Source organism: Dama dama, chromosome 12, assembly GCF_033118175.1.
Source record: "Dama dama isolate Ldn47 chromosome 12, ASM3311817v1, whole genome shotgun sequence".
Lineage (NCBI taxonomy): Eukaryota > Metazoa > Chordata > Mammalia > Artiodactyla > Cervidae > Dama > Dama dama.
Window position 1 is genome coordinate 50,261,696 of NC_083692.1, and position 6,139 is coordinate 50,267,834.

Consider the following 6,139-nt stretch of genomic DNA (forward strand, 5'->3'; position numbering starts at 1 on the left):
TTAGATATTCATTGAAAAAAGTCCTCTGTAAGCAACGACTAGATGGGGGAAAAGGGTTGAGTTGTGTAGAATCTTTTTAAAAATAAAAGTCATTTTGTGCCAGTCAACAAAGGAAAATAAACTGTGGGCACATCAGACTAGCAAAGAGAAAATGCAGTAAAATGCAGTAGAAAGTGAAAAAAGGGGGCAGTGTGAACTAGCAGAATAGTTCAATCGAAACTTCTTAAAGATCCTTAGTTGTTTTCAGCTCTCTACCTTGACAGGTTTAAGCCCTGCAGTTTTTGCCTAATTTTCATAGGGCATCTCCACCACATCTCCCTTCCTTTGTGGAAGAAGGGCTGATTGGGAAACCTGTTTGTTTTTCATTGGTTTATAATCTTGCAAAATGTCCTTGGGCAAACTCAGCCTGGTGGTTTTACTACAGATTGCTGTCTTTCAGGCTATTCTTTGGACATTGTGAGAAGACACTGACCTGGCTATAGCCTTTTGTTTAAACCTGAGGTTTCCAATTAGCACGGCCAAGATATAATTATGTCGACTTGGTTCTGTTATGATTTGTTTCAAAGAAGCTTTTTTAACGTCAGCCAAAGAATGTTAAAGAAACATGCCATAGCCAGGTCAGTGAGAGTGGCACCAAGTTAATGAAACATGGAGACAGTGAGGCGGGAGAGACGTGACAGGGATTGAGTGAGAGGGCCTATGAGCACAAGGCGTCCTGTAGTCTAGACACTCATGTCTAATGAGGAGAGACAGGGAACCAATATCAGGGGCTTGTGTGTGCCCTCCCTTCCCCCAGTCATTTTGATATGGAAAAGCCAGTGTGATACTAAAAGAGATTAAAAATAATTTTACATGCCAAAGAAAGTGAGACTAATTTTTATGAGACACTGTAAAGAACAGTGGAAATAATACCGGAGACTCAGTTCTCTTGCTTGCTAACTGTGGTCTTGGACAAGCTATTAACTTCTTTGGGTTTTAATCTTACAATCTACAAAATGAAAGGTTTAGAAGACAAAAGTCCAAGGACTCCTCCAGGTCTGATGGTGTCTTATCTGCCATTTTTTCCGACTTTTTTTTTTATTTTGAAAAATTTCAAGTCTATAGAAAAGATAAATGATTTAAAGTAACATCCATATACTCTTCACTTAGATTTACCAATTGTCAACATTTTGCTGAATTTGCTTTAACTTTCTTTCTCTGTTGCTATCTATCAATCAATCAATCATCTTTCTATTCATATACAGAGGAAATACAGGAGGAAAGAGTATATATTATCATCTGTTATTAAGTCATTTAAATTAAGTTACAGACATTCATGACATTTCATCGCTAAATAGTTCACCATGCATCTCCTGAGAATAAAGATCTTTTACATAACCACAATATCACAATCACATCTAAGAAAATGACAATTCCCTTGTAAAGAATCCACCTGCAATGCAGGAGATGCAGCTTCAAGCCCTGGGTCGGGAAGATCCTCTGGAGAAGGAAATGGCAACCCACTCCAGTATTCTTGCCTGGAGAATCCCATGGACATAGGAGCTTGGCAGGCTACAGTCCATGCGGTCACAAAGAGTTGGACACAACTTAGCGACTAAATAACAACAACAATATCATCTAATATCCAATTCACATTCATATTTCTACAACTGTACCAAATTCTTGCACTGATTGTTATGCTTTTAGCCTTTCCGGCCATAGTGTTTCAAAGAAGTGAACAGTGCTCCTCTTTCTCTTTGTCCTTTGTTTAAACTTATATATGTTGACTTTTTGAGAAATTCAGTTATTTTTAGAACATTTTGCACACTCCGGATAAGGCAGATTGTTTCCTTGTGGTGTAGTTAACATGTTCCTCTAACTCTACATTTCCTGTACACTGAAAGGGCTGGCAGCTTAATCAGATTCAGATTAGACATTTCTGCCAAGATGCATCTTAGGCAATTTTGTATTCTTCATGTTGCATCATGCCAGGAGTCACACAATGGGTTGTCCCAGTATCTGTGATGTTAAATTTGGCCTCTTAGTTAAGGTGGTGATGGCCAGATCTCTCCAGAGTAAAAGTACATTTCTTCTCCTTTGTCATTAGTAATCTGTGGGTTAAAACTGTGATGCCATATAAATAGAATGTCTTAGCATCCACTGAATATCCTTACCTGAATTCATCTTATGTTGGGATTGCAGGGACTGTCTCATTTTATCCTTTCTTCTATGTTTATTAACTACCATTCTTTTGTAAAAATGAGCTTTCTTTTTATTCTTTCTTCTCTCTCTCTTTCTCTGTTCTCTATTTCTCTTCTCTCTCTTTCTATTCTCTGTTTCTCTCTCTATTCTCCCTCTCTCTCCCCCTCCCCCTGCCCCCCACCCTTTCCTTCTCCCTCTCTTTCAGTATGGTCTCAGGAATTTCATATATATTTAATGTGTTATAAACAGTTACAGTCTTTGTTCTTTTCAATGTCCAAATGGTCCCAAATGTGGCCAGAGGCAGAACCTTTAAGATAGATCCTAAATGCTTTTTATAAGAACACACTGGTTTTTAAGTTTCTCCTTGTTGTCTAGCAATACAAAATATTTCTGATTCACTAGATACGGATTCAGCCATTCTCTAAGGAGTCCTTTTTCTTTTTAATGGAAAATGATATTCACATCGAGATCTAGGCAATAAGTGTGCTCATTGCCACTAAGTGCCATGACTTGTAAGTCCTTTCAAGTGGATAAAGCTAGGAAACATGTGTGCATATATATATATATACACATGTGTATATATATATATATATATATATATATATATGTAAGTGTCTTTTAATTTCATGGCTGCAATCACCATCTGCAGTGATTTTGGAGCCCAAAAACATAAAGTCTGACACTGTTTCCACTATCTCCCCATCTATTTCCCATGAAGTGATGGGACCAGATGCCATGATCTTAGTTTTCTGAATGCTGAGCTTTAAGCCAACTTTTTCACTCTCCTCTTTCACTTTCACCAAGAGGCTTTTTAGTTCCTCTTCACTCTCTGCCATAAGGGTGGTGTCATCTGCATATCTGAGCTTATTGATATTTCTCCCGGCAATCTTGATTCCAGCTTGTGCTTCTTCCAGCCCAGAGTTTCTCATGATGTACTCTGCATATAAGTTAAATAAGCAGGATGACAATATACAGCCTTGACATGCTCCTTTTCCTATCTGGAACCAGTCTGTTGTTCCATGTCCAGTTCTAACTGTTGCTTCCTGACCTTCATACAGGTTTCTCAAGAAGCAGGTCAGGTGGTCTGGCATTCCCATCTCTTTCAGAATTTTCCACAGTTTACTGTGATCCACACAGTCGAAGGCTTTGGTGTAGTCAATAAAGCTTACTCCTTGGAAGGAAAGTCATGACCAACCTAGACAGCATATTAAAAAGCAGAGACATTACTTTGCCAACAAAGGTCCGTCTGGTCAAGGCTATGGTTTTTCCAGTGGTCATGTATGGATATGAGAGTTGGACTGTGAGGAAGGCTGAGCGCCGAAAAATTGACGCTTTTGAACTGTGGTGTTGGAGAAGACTCTTGAGAGTGTCTTGGACTGCTAGGAGATGCAACCAGTCCATCCTAAAGGAGATCAGTCCTGGGTGTTCATTGGAAGGACTGATGCTGAAGCTGAAGCTCCAATACTTTGGCCACCTCATGCGAAGAGTTGACTCATTGGAAAAGACCCTGATGCTGGGAGGGATTGGGGGCAGGAGGAGAAGGGGACGACAGAGGACGAGATGGCTGGATGGCATCACCGACTCGATGGGCATGAATTTGAGTAAGCTCCGGGAGTTGGTGATGGACAGGGAGGCCTGGCATGCTGTGATTCATGGGGTCACAAAGAGTCAGACACAACTGAGTGACTGAACTGAACTGAACTGATATATATATGAATTCCTATATTCAAATTTAATATAAAAGGTTTTTTAAAAAACTTTTTTATTTTCTATTTTTATTTCTTTTCTCTTAAAATCTTGACTCCTAATACTATATCTACATACATGTTTTTTCTTTAATATTGATAGTTTCAAAATTGTAATACTAACATTACTAACAACTAATGGGCATACTAAATCTTTCAGTTCAGTTCAGTTCAGTCGCTCAGTCGTGTCCGACTCTTTGTGACCCCATGAGTCGCAGCACGCCAGGCCTCCCTGTCCATCACCAACCCCCGGAGTTTACCCAAACTCACGTCCATCGAGTCGGTGGTGCCATCCAGCCATCTCGTCCTCTGTCGTCCCCTTCTCCTCCTGCCCCCAATCCCTCCCAGCATCAGGGTCTTTTCCAATGAGTCAACTCTTCGCATGAGGTGGCCAAAGTATTGGAGCTTCAGCTTCAGCATCAGTCCTTCCAATGAACACCCAGGACTGATCTCCTTTAGGATGGACTGGTTGCATCTCCTAGCAGTCCAAGGGACTCTCAAGAGCCTTCTCCAACACCACAGTTCAAAAGCATCAATTCTTCAGCACTCAGCTTTCTTCACAGTCCAACTCTCCCATCCATACATTACGACTGGAAAAACCATAGCCTTGACTAGATGAACCTTTGTTGGCAAAGTAATGTCTCTGCTTTTTAATATACTATCTAGGTTGGTCATGACTTTCCTTCCAAGGAGTAAGCGTCTTTTAATTTCATGGCTGCAGTCACCATCTGCAGTGATTTTGGAGCCCAAAAACATAAAGTCTGACACTGTTTCCACTATCTCCCCATCTATTTCCCATGAAGTGATGGGACCAGATGCCATGATCTTAGTTTTCTGAATGCTGAGCTTTAAGCCAACTTTTTCACTCTCCTCTTTCACTTTCACCAAGAGGCTTTTTAGTTCCTCTTCACTCTCTGCCATAAGGGTGGTGTCATCTGCATATCTGAGCTTATTGATATTTCTCCCGGCAATCTTGATTCCAGCTTGTGCTTCTTCCAGCCCAGAGTTTCTCATGATGTACTCTGCATATAAGTTAAATAAGCAGGGTGACAATATACAGCCTTGACATGCTCCTTTTCCTATCTGGAACCAGTCTGTTGTTCCATGTCCAGTTCTAACTGTTGCTTCCTGACCTTCATACAGGTTTCTCAAGAGGCTTTAGTTGCCTTTGAATTCCTTTTGTTAAAGTAGATCCCACTAAGGGATGGTGAGCCAAGCTCCTGATACATACTAAATTTTACTTGAATCAATTCTTTTCTCTATGTGGTTATTTTATCAATATGATATATAGCTAGATTCATTTTTTAATTGTATTCCAATTTAGAGTTTGCTTTTCTTTTAATTTTCCAGATATATAATATACATCCTCCGGTATCCACTCCTTCTACCCCAGTCCCACTCCTCCTCCTTATAAATATTACTACTTTCTGCTTTATCCCTTGTGTGTGTATGTGTGTGTCTGTGTGTTTGCTTGTTTTTTTTTTTTGTTTGCTTGCTTTGCAAAACACACATTTTCCTTTCTTCCTAGGTAAAGGATATCCTACTAGACATGTTTTTCTACCTTGCTTCTTTCACCAAACAATGTATCCTAAAAGTTACTCCAAATTCATTCATAAAGATCTTCCTCACTCTTTTTCCTGTGTCGCCAGATATTTTCAAAGGAATATTTTCAAAGTGAGACTTCAGAAAATAAGAACTAATATGTACTTGACACTGTGTCAGAAGACTCTACGGGTAGAAATGGAGATCAAGTGAACCAATTTCTCCACTTCACAGCTGTGGAAACTGAGGCTCAGAGGGGTGAGATGACTGACCCCATGGAGCAGATGCTGGCCTCAAGGCCCAGATTCCCCATCAGGACTGCAGAGCTAATCCCAGAGGCCAGGAAAGCCGCTGTGAAAGCCCACTGCTAGCATTCCCTCTGGGATTGCCCTGCTCCTGAGAGAGCTACCTCAGCAAAGATCCCACTCCCTCCAAGGTAAGCCTGCCTCCACAGACAGGCTGATATTGAAGATATAAGGGTATGGAGAAAACGGACACTTCTTACACTGTTAGTGGGAATGCAAACTGAAAACCACTATGGAGAACAAGGAGATTTCTTTAAAAACTAGGAATAAAATTACCATACAACCCAGCAAGCCCACTACTGGACATATACCCTGAGGAAACCAGAATTGAAAACGACTCGTGTATCACAATGTTCACTGCAGCAC